Raw genomic sequence first — 9,558 nt, forward strand, 5'->3', positions numbered from 1 at the left:
AAAAAAAAAAAAAAAAAAAAAAAGGATTTTCTGACCAAAGTGAAACGAAGTGGTTTCCAGACCCTGTGAGGGGGGCGGGTTTTCTGGTGTGGAGGTCCTACCAGCGGTGGCATCAGACATGGATGTCGGGCCAAATGCAGAGACTTGGGGGCAAAAACAGGTGAGGTGCTCCTGGGGGAGGGGACACCCATCCAGCTGGAGTTTCTGAATTTTACTCTTACTCCATAAGTATGAAAGTCAGGGTAACCCTGGGCACCCCCCTTTTCCTTGTTGCCTGTGCCCACAAGCTCATGAGACTTCTGAGACGTGTTTGGGAGAGCCCTGGGCCAGGAGTGGCAAGTCCCAGTTCTGAGGGTGATTGGGCGCATTGGCTGCACACCCTCAAGCTCTGGCCACATGACAACAGCTGTTCACTGGGCATGTGCAGAGCCCACAGCTAGGTGCTGTGCTGGTGCTGGGCACGCACAGGTACCTACCTCAGGTACCAGACGCAGGCAGTGGGGCATCGCAGTGTGAGCTGGGGCGCTCTGGAGAGGACCTCCGCTTGCCTGAAGTTTGGGGAGTTTCTCTCCGTCCTGGGAGAGAGTGTCTGTGATGGGGAGGGCTCTTCTGCTGGAGATCCAGTCTCAGAATGAAAGATGAGAAAGTGGCTTCAGTGAAGCAAACATGCCCAGAGGGTAGCATCTGGGTGGCTACAGAGTAGGGCTAATTCTTTACTGACATATTTTCTTTCTAATGAAGTGGTTAATGGAAGCTATAAAGATATATTTGCCCTCCCAAATTCTCTTCCCGTTTTGAAACAGGAAAAGAGCAACCTGTACACATTTTAAAGGTGTTTTGATTGACTCGAGGACCCCCCACCAAAGTTTGCCAGAGACAAAGGGGAGTCTAATGGAGGTCTAGCGCCACCTAGTGGTGGCTAGAGAGAGAACTTGAGAGGGACAGGAGGGAAGAGAGGGTGGGACTCACAAGCCCGCTCACCTGGCTGAGAGAAAACTTTCCACAGGCTGCTCTCATTGGAAAGAGGTCCCCCTGAAGCGCCTTTGGGTGAAGGGTGAAGGTCGGAGCAAGCGAGCACCTCTGGGGCGTCTCCTGGGAAAGGAGGATAGAAGTGGGAGGCTACCCTGGCAGCAATAGTGGAGAAAAGGCTGTTGCCTATTCTGGGTCTAGGGATGAAGGGCGTTTGAACTGACTGAGGGCTGTTGACTTACTGGAGATGTGCCTCCTGGCTCCCATGTGTCTTTCAACTTTTACCATGAAGGAGTTTTAAATTCTTATGTGGTCCTATTTATCATACTTTTCTTTTATGATTCTCTGATCTTTGTAACGTTCTTAGAAAAGCTTTCCTGCCAAGTAAAGGTCATTTAAAACATCTATGAGAGAAAGAGCATGTTGGGGTATTACATTCACTTTGAGCATTTTTCTTTGAGTTCAGTTTTGTTATTTTAAAATCTATTTCGTGTTCATTAGTGGCTATGTGCTTCCTGGCTAACTTCCAGAGAGCTGAGCCAAAGCCCCTGGGAGTCTTCAGGGTCTCTATGGGGGGAGGAGGCTGGCTCAGGAACTCAGGGAGGACATCTCCCCTGCAACAGGTGTCTTCCTCAGGCTGGCAACTAAAGGAATCCCATCCTGGGGCAGGCATAGCATCGCAGGGATTTGGACTCAGACCGTCCTAGGGTTGAACCTCAGTGCTTCACTTATCAGCTCCTAGTCAAGTATCTTAAATTTCCTAAGCCTCAGGATTTTCATTTGTAAAATGGGGATGCTGTTGCAGCTGCTAATAATAATAATAGCTATTTCATAGGGTTATTACCAGGCTTAAATGAATTGATACAGATGAATTGCTTAGACCAAGGCCTGGTATGTATGCCTATGTGCTCCATAAATATCACCTGTCAGTATTACCTAAGCCAGTATTACCTGGCCCTGAGATGGGTCAAGGGATGCTGTTTGAAATTACTAAACAAGTTTTCCAAACAGGGATACATGTGGCCCTCTTTCTGGTGTTGCACACTTTTCTTTCAGCTTCTCCATCTGTCCTTTTAGATGCAATCTTAAGAATGCTTGGTCTCAGGCCTGGATTTTATCCATAGGCACTATAGGCCCAGGACTTAGGCTTAGGTGCTTTCTAAGGATCTGCTTAAAACTGGAAAAAAATATTACTGGCTCAAAATTATGAAAGGAAAACTTCAGAATCAAAATTAAGGAATGTTTACTTAAATGTCTGTAAAACAATGTTGTGGCAACTTCATTAACTGTTAAATGAATACTCATAAATATTTCATTATATTTGAAGACAATCGTAGGTTTTTCTCACTTGGCAAGAACTCCAACACATGCAAGATTGTTTAGAAATAAAACCAATTGTAAATTCAGTGAGTTCCTTTTAATCCAGTGATTTCAAAAGCCAAATTTACAAAAATCCTTTCAAAATGTTTAAGACAGGAAAATTATGTTTGACGTGGGGTGTAGTATATTTTACTATGTTTGACCTTATACAGTTAGGCACCAAATATAAGAGTTTGGGGGTCTGTGAAGATCTTACAATTAGTCCCGGACCTAGGGGCTGCCTCCCAGGAGGCAAGTCTGTCTGTGGAGCAGAGGAGGGAGCAGGTGTTACCCCTCCCTGTACAGCCACCTCCTGCCCTACCTTCTAACGTGACTAGGCCTGCCTGGGTGGCAGCCTGCGCTGGTCTGGCCCCATATGGTGTTCAACTTTCCCCAGGAAAGCCTGCAGGCATTCTTTAAACATTATCCTCTCACCTAGAACACATGTCCATGTTCACAGTTTCCCAAAGTGTGATCAGTTAATGACCTGCATGAGATTCTACTGAACCAGAATCTCCTGGGGCAAGGCCCTTGAATCTGCATTTTATTAGGCGTTCTTCCCATGTCCCTCCCCCTGTAGATGATTCTGATGCATGCTGAGTTTGAGACTCATCAGTCTACAGTGTGTGTGCACTACAGGAGAGGGGCAAGATGATTCAGTTTAAAAAAACGGATTTTATTTTTAGAGCAGTTTTAGATTCACAGCAAAATTGAGTGGAAGGTACAGAGATTTCCCGTATACCCTCTGCCCCAACACATGTGTAGTCCCCCCCATTATCAACATCCTCCACCAGAGTGGTACATTTGTTACAACTGATGAACCTACATTGACACATCATTATACCCCGGAGTCCAGAGTTTTCATGAAGGTTCATTCTTGGTGATGTACATTCCATGGGTTTAGACAAACGTATAATGTCATGTATCCACATTATGGCAACACACAGGGTATTTTCACAGCCCTAAGAATCCTTTGTGTTCCACCCATTCATCCTTCCCTCCCCCTAACCCTTGGCAACCACTGATCTTTTTCCTGCCATAGTCATGCTTTTCATACAGTATGTAGTCTTTTCAGATTGACTTACTCCACTTAGTAGTGTGCATTTAAAGTTCCTCCATGTCTTTTCATGGCTTGATAGCTCATTTCTTTTTAGCGCTGAATGGATAATAAACTGTACCACAGTTTATTTATCTATTCACCTACAGAAGGACATCTTGGCTGCCTCCACCTTTTGGCAATTATGAATAAAGTAGCTATAAACATCCACGTGCAGGTTTTTGTATGGACATAAGTTTTCAGCTCCTTTGGGTAAGTACCAAGGAGTGCAATTGGTGGATCATATTTCGTTTTGTAATAAACCACCAAAATGTCTTCCAAAGTGGCTGTACTGTTTTTATTCCTGTCAGCAGTGAATGAGAGTTCCCGTTGCTCTGCATCCTCACCAGCGCTTGGTGTTGTCAGTGTTCTGGATTTTGGCCATTCTAATAGTTGTGCTGTGGCATCATTGTTGTTGTTGTTGCTGTTTTTTTAATTTAATTAATTAATTATTTTTTTGCTGCATTGGGTTTTTGTTGCTGCGCCTGGGCTTTTCTCTATTTGCAGCGCACGGGCTTCTCATTGAGGTGGCTTCTCTTGTTGCAGAGCACGGGCTCTAGGTGCGCAGGCTTCAGTAGTTGTGGAGCATGGGCTTAGTTGCTCCAAGGAATGTGGGATCTTCCCGGACCAGGGCTCAAACCCGTGCCCCCTGCATTGGCAGGCGGATTTTTAACCACTGCGCCACCAGGGAAGTCCTGGCATCATTGTTTTGATTTACATTTTCATGATGACATAAGATACGGAACATCTTTTCAAATGCTTATTTGCCATGTGTATGTTTTCTTTGGTGAGGTGTCTGTTAAGGTCTTTGGCTCATTTAAAAAATTGAGTTTTCTTATTGTTGGATTTTAAGTGTTCTTTGTATATTTTGGAGAATAGGCCTGTTTTAGATATGTCTTTTGCAAATATTTTCTCCCAGTCTGTGGTTTGTCTTTTTATTCTCTTGACAGTGTCCTTTGCAGAGCAGAAAATTTAATTTTAATGAAGTTCAGCTTATCAGTGATTTCTTTCACAGTTCATACCTTTGGTGTTGTATCTAAAAAGTCATCACCAAACCTAAGGCCATCTAGATTTTCTCCTATGTTATCTTCTAGGAGTTTTATAGTTTTGCATTTTACATTTAGGGCTGTGATCCATCTTGGGTTAATTTTTGTGAGTGGGGGTGTAAGGTCTGTGTCTAGATTCACTTTTTTGCATGTGGATGTCTAGTTGTTCGTGTACCATTTGTTCAAAAGACTACCTTTGCTCCATTATATTCCTTTGCTCCTTCATCAAAGATCAGTTGGCTACGTTCATTTCCAGGCTCTTTATTCTGTTGCATTGATCTATTTGTCTGTTCTCTCACCAATACCACACTGTCTCAATTACCGTAGCTTTATAGTAAACTTTGAAGTTGGGTGGTGTCGGTCCTCCAACTTTGTTTTTCTCCTTCAATATCGTGTTGGTTATTCCGGGTCTTTTACCTCCCCCTATACACTTTAGAATCAGTTTGTTGATATCCACAAAATAACTTGCTGGGATTTTGCTTGGGATGCATTGAATCTATAGATCGAGTTGGGAAGAACGGACGTCTTGACAATACTGAGAACTACTAGTGTGTTCAGCACTAAACTTAGTCCTGGGAGGTAGGAAACTGGACTGGAGTACACAAGAGCACAGGACAGGCTCCCCCATAGTGTTGGCAATGAAACTGCACCTCGAACAGTTCTAGGCATACAGGCGGTGCTCAATACGGTCACTGGAGCGATGAATGAAGCTGAATCCCAAAGCGCCTAGGAACAGGGCAGTAAGGTGGCCATTCCATGCTATGATGGTTAGCAAAGACTCCCATCATTCAGAGGAAAGGCCTGGCCTCAGGGAAAACTTTGTGGCAAAGGTACTGTTGAGAAGGACACTGGCCAGAAAGACTGCTCTGGACAAGGCTCTTGGGCTTACTGGGTAGCTGTATTGATAGGTTAATTCACTGCCTTATTGATTCATTGATTTGTTGAATAAATATTTGTTACGAATAAATATTTGTTAAGAATCTACTATGAACTCAGGGATCTCCCCATCTAAGATGTCCAGCTGCCCCCTGCAGTTCAAGCAGGACAACTTCTGTACATGTTTTCTGATGGCTTGATAACTATGGGCTGGGCCTCAGAGGATGGTAGAGGGGCCTTGTATCCCAGCCAGGGGTGGCTGTGGCTGTTTTCTGTTTTAAGGCTAGTTTCTCAACAGGGAGGGAAGTGTCATGCTGTTGACGAAGATGGTCTCGAGTTTAGGGGAGCCTGGCTTGGCCTAGATGAACTCCACTCTTGCCTGCCTGGTGGGGGACCATTCCTGCGGCTCATTCTGGGCTCAGTCTCCAGGGGCTCGGGGAAGGAAGAAAGGAGGTTCTCAGTCAAATATTTTATTATTTTATCAACATGGAGACGCTTCAAGACTTGAACTGATCTGGGAGCTGTGGAGAGTGAGAAAGAAGGGGAAGGGAGAGGTGAGCCAGCAGGAGGAGACCAAGCAAGGAGCAACAAGGGCAGAGAGACAGCAGGAGAGAAAGTGACGGGGATGGAGAGAAGCAGGGAAGGGCAGGGAGAAGGGGAGAAAGACAAAAGGAGGGAGGGAGAGGGGGAGAGAGAAGGGAGCCAACCAGAAGGGAGAGAAACGAGGGAGAGAGAAGGGGGGACTGGGGGCCAGAGCTGCTGCTGAAAGAGCCCCGGTTCCACACTGAGTCCCTGCCTGGGGTCCTTCCTCTCCTGCGCGTTGCTGTGAGAGCTCACAGCACCCACACGGACACATGTGTACACACAGCCAAACACATATGCACTGACACCCACCTCCTTGGGCAGCGCCTTCAGAATCTACGCTGCTGGGGAGGTGGGGTTGCCACGGTGACAGGTGCTGGAGCACCACCTTATGGGTATTAATAGCTTCCATTGAAGCCACCAAAACAGTGACTTCATCCAGCCAGCCGTTTCCCTGGCTGGTTCCTTCTCCCTCCTCCCTTCTTGATTGGGGCTGGGAAGGGCCCTCGGCTGCACAGGCTGCTTCCCCGCCTCCTGGCAGCCGCCTTGGTGAAGGATGGCTTGAAGGCCTCAGGGATTCCATCCAAGGTCCAGGAGGAGGGGTGTGCTGTGGTTCTTTGCTCCTCTGAGCTGGGCCTAACCAACCACCCCTGCCAGGAAAGGGTTTCTGAGGCACAGGACCTGTCAGAGGGGTCACTCTCAGCTGCTCTGGGTCCCATGCAGCCACACCTACCTCCTCTAGGTCCCTGCCTGGCCAGAGACTTCCAGCCAGTTGCACTTGACAGTGGTGTCCCCTCCCACAGCACAGAACTCCTTGGAAAAACAAGGGCCAGTCTAGGGAGGTGACATGGGGTACAAGATTTCAGAGGCATCACGCTTAAGCTTGAGCAAGCGCAGGGTTGGTGTTGCACGATGCTGAGAGCGAGTGCCTCCTTACATTTCACACCAGGGAGGCCTCCCTTGTCTCATCCTAATCCCAGCCCTGTTGATACTCTCATTATCTCCTCAACCCTCTGGGATCAGGGGACATTTCTGTCCTGCCCTCAGTTCCCTGCCTTGGTCCCTAATGCCTCTCACCTTCCGGTGCGGCTCCCCCGGATCAGCCTGTCCTGAGCTGCAGAGCCTCTGGACTCTTCAGGCAGGCACCGGTGTCTGGTCCCCTCATTTTCCCTTCCATTTGACCTCCTCCATCTCTCCCCTGCTTGGCCCACAGCCCCAAGTTTAGACCACGTGGGGCCTGTGACCTCCTTGCCATCCTCTATCTTCGGGGCCTCACCCCACCCCCATCCCTGGCCTATGCCCCAGCCCCTCCTCCTGAGGAAGGGAAGGAGGCGATGAGCCTTCCCGCAAGCCACTGTTGGCAAATCCTACCAAGGGCTTGCACTTGGCCCACACTCCGGGGGAATTAGTATCATCTATACAGAGTTTTCAGATTTATTCCGATGTCAGCAGTAGCCCACAGTGACCTCATTCCAGCAGACTTCAGGGGGTATATGAGTGCAAGAGAGTGTGTGTGTGCTTGTGTTGTGTAGAAGTGAGTGTGTGAGAGAGTGTAGAGGTGTGTGTGCAAATGTGTGAGTGTGCTGCCATTCAGAGCCCATGGATTTCTGATGCATGAGTCATTGGCTGGAGTGAGCCTGGGGGAGATACGCCCAAAAAAGACAGCACCCCTGACCTGCCACGTCCATTCTGCAGCTGGCTGGGCACATGATCCTGGGCATCTAAGAGGCTGGGGGCAGGGGTGGGGGCTGTCTTTCCCTCCAGACCCCAGAGAGCAGCTGTCAAGGATATTTCTAGCTCACCTGGAGTCCCAGGCATTTAAGGATGTGATGCCTGCAATGGGGTGAGGGTGGAGGGCGGGGGAGGGAGAAAATGGTGGTTCAGAGGCTTTCCTCCCAGGGCTCTCGGTGGAGTTCTGCTGGCAGGCAGGGCGATTCACCCATTCCACAAGCATTTTTGGACAGTCTGTCATGTGCTAGGCATAATCCTGGGGACTGATGACATCATGGTGAATGGAGTTGTCCTGTTCTCTCCCCTCACAGAGCTTATGTTCTAGTGGGGGAGGCACAACAGAAACCAGGGGGAAAGGCTACTTTCAAACTAATTCCAGAAGATAACATAGAGTAATGCTATGGAACATGACTGAGAGTGGTGAGGGTTCTCTAGCTGGGGCGGGCAGTCAGGGAAGGTCAGGAGGTGACACAAGAACTGTGCCTGAATATTGAGGAGCTGTCATATGGAGACTTGAGGAAAGAAACTTCCAGAAGAGGATGGACAAGATGCCTGATGCCAGCCCACGTCCTTTCTGGATTCTGGATCAGAGTTGCTGTAAGCCAGTCAGGGAGCTAGAGGTGATCTAGAGGAGCAGGAAGGCAGATTCTCTGTCCTGGGGGGAACCTGTCTCACCTTCTAGCCCTGATAAGACAGGCAGAAGGAGATACCCCCATGTCTAGGCAGGAGGAGAGTGACTCCCTTTCCCTTCCTGCAGGTCCTTGGTAGCAGTGCTGAGCTCCAGGATGGATGAGTCATGTGAACAGGTGACATGCTGAAGGCCCCTTCCTCCAGGAAGCCTTCTTTGACTGCTGCAGGCCACAGAGGCCCCCACCTCTGAGAGCTGACAGAGCCACTTGGTTCAGATTTGGTGGTTCTCTGACAGTTTGTCCCTGAGATTTGTTCCCACACCTTGGCCCTCCATCCCATCTCCTAGGTCCAGTCTGTGTTCATCTAAAGACCCCCCAACGCTATGTGTCCCGTAACTGAACAGCCTGGTGTTCTTGTTCTGAGCCTTTGTCCCAGCGCCCCTTGGATCTGACTGAGAGCAAAGGGTCAAGCGCTGGGATTCCTCATCTCACTTCATTTATTCAGTCATCCATCCACTCTATAAAAATTCTTTTTTCTGGAGTTTTACTATGTGCCGAGCACTGAACCTGGTGCTAGAGAAATTGGAACTTAGGGCTACCTCGCCCCGGGCCTGGCACCCAGGGAACTCACCGTTCTTGCTGTACAGTTTCCCTTGTTTTCAGGACCAAGTTCCACTGTTGGTGAGAGGAATAAACCCAACCCCTGGAGCCTCAATCTCTGCCGGATATTTGACCCCAACTCGGGCCCAGGGACCGCCCCACCCCCCACCCCCCTCGGGCCGCGGAGGACTAGTGGCAGCCGGGAACGCGGCGCACCGGGGGCCACATCTGGCTGAGCGGGCGCGCGCGTGTCACTAAGACGCTCATTCACCGGCGCAGCTGTCACCATAACAACCGGAGCGAGGGAATCCTGGCGACTGCTGGGGGCGGGGGCGGCGGGTGCGCGAGGGACCCCGCGGGGGCTGGAGCGTGGCGGCCCTGGGAGACCCACCACCGCGGCAGCGCCCAGCACACCCCGCGCTCCTCGGAGCCCCGCTCCATGCCGAGCCACCGGCGGGAGGGCGCCACTCACGTTGCAGCCTCTGCCGTGCCCGCGGGCGGGGACCCAGCCGGCGCCGAGCCGCCGAGACTCCGGGCAGGCCGAGCCGCTGAGCGCCCGCTCCGGGAGCCCTGACTCTATGGCCCCGGGGGAGCGCGCCGGAGCCCCCGCGCCGCCCGCTACCAGCCAGAACCGGAGCGCCAGCGGGAGGAAGAGGGGCGCCCCGGGCGC

Source organism: Lipotes vexillifer, unplaced genomic scaffold, assembly GCF_000442215.2.
Source record: "Lipotes vexillifer unplaced genomic scaffold, Lipotes_vexillifer_v1.1 scaffold916, whole genome shotgun sequence".
Classification (NCBI taxonomy): Eukaryota; Metazoa; Chordata; class Mammalia; order Artiodactyla; family Lipotidae; genus Lipotes; species Lipotes vexillifer.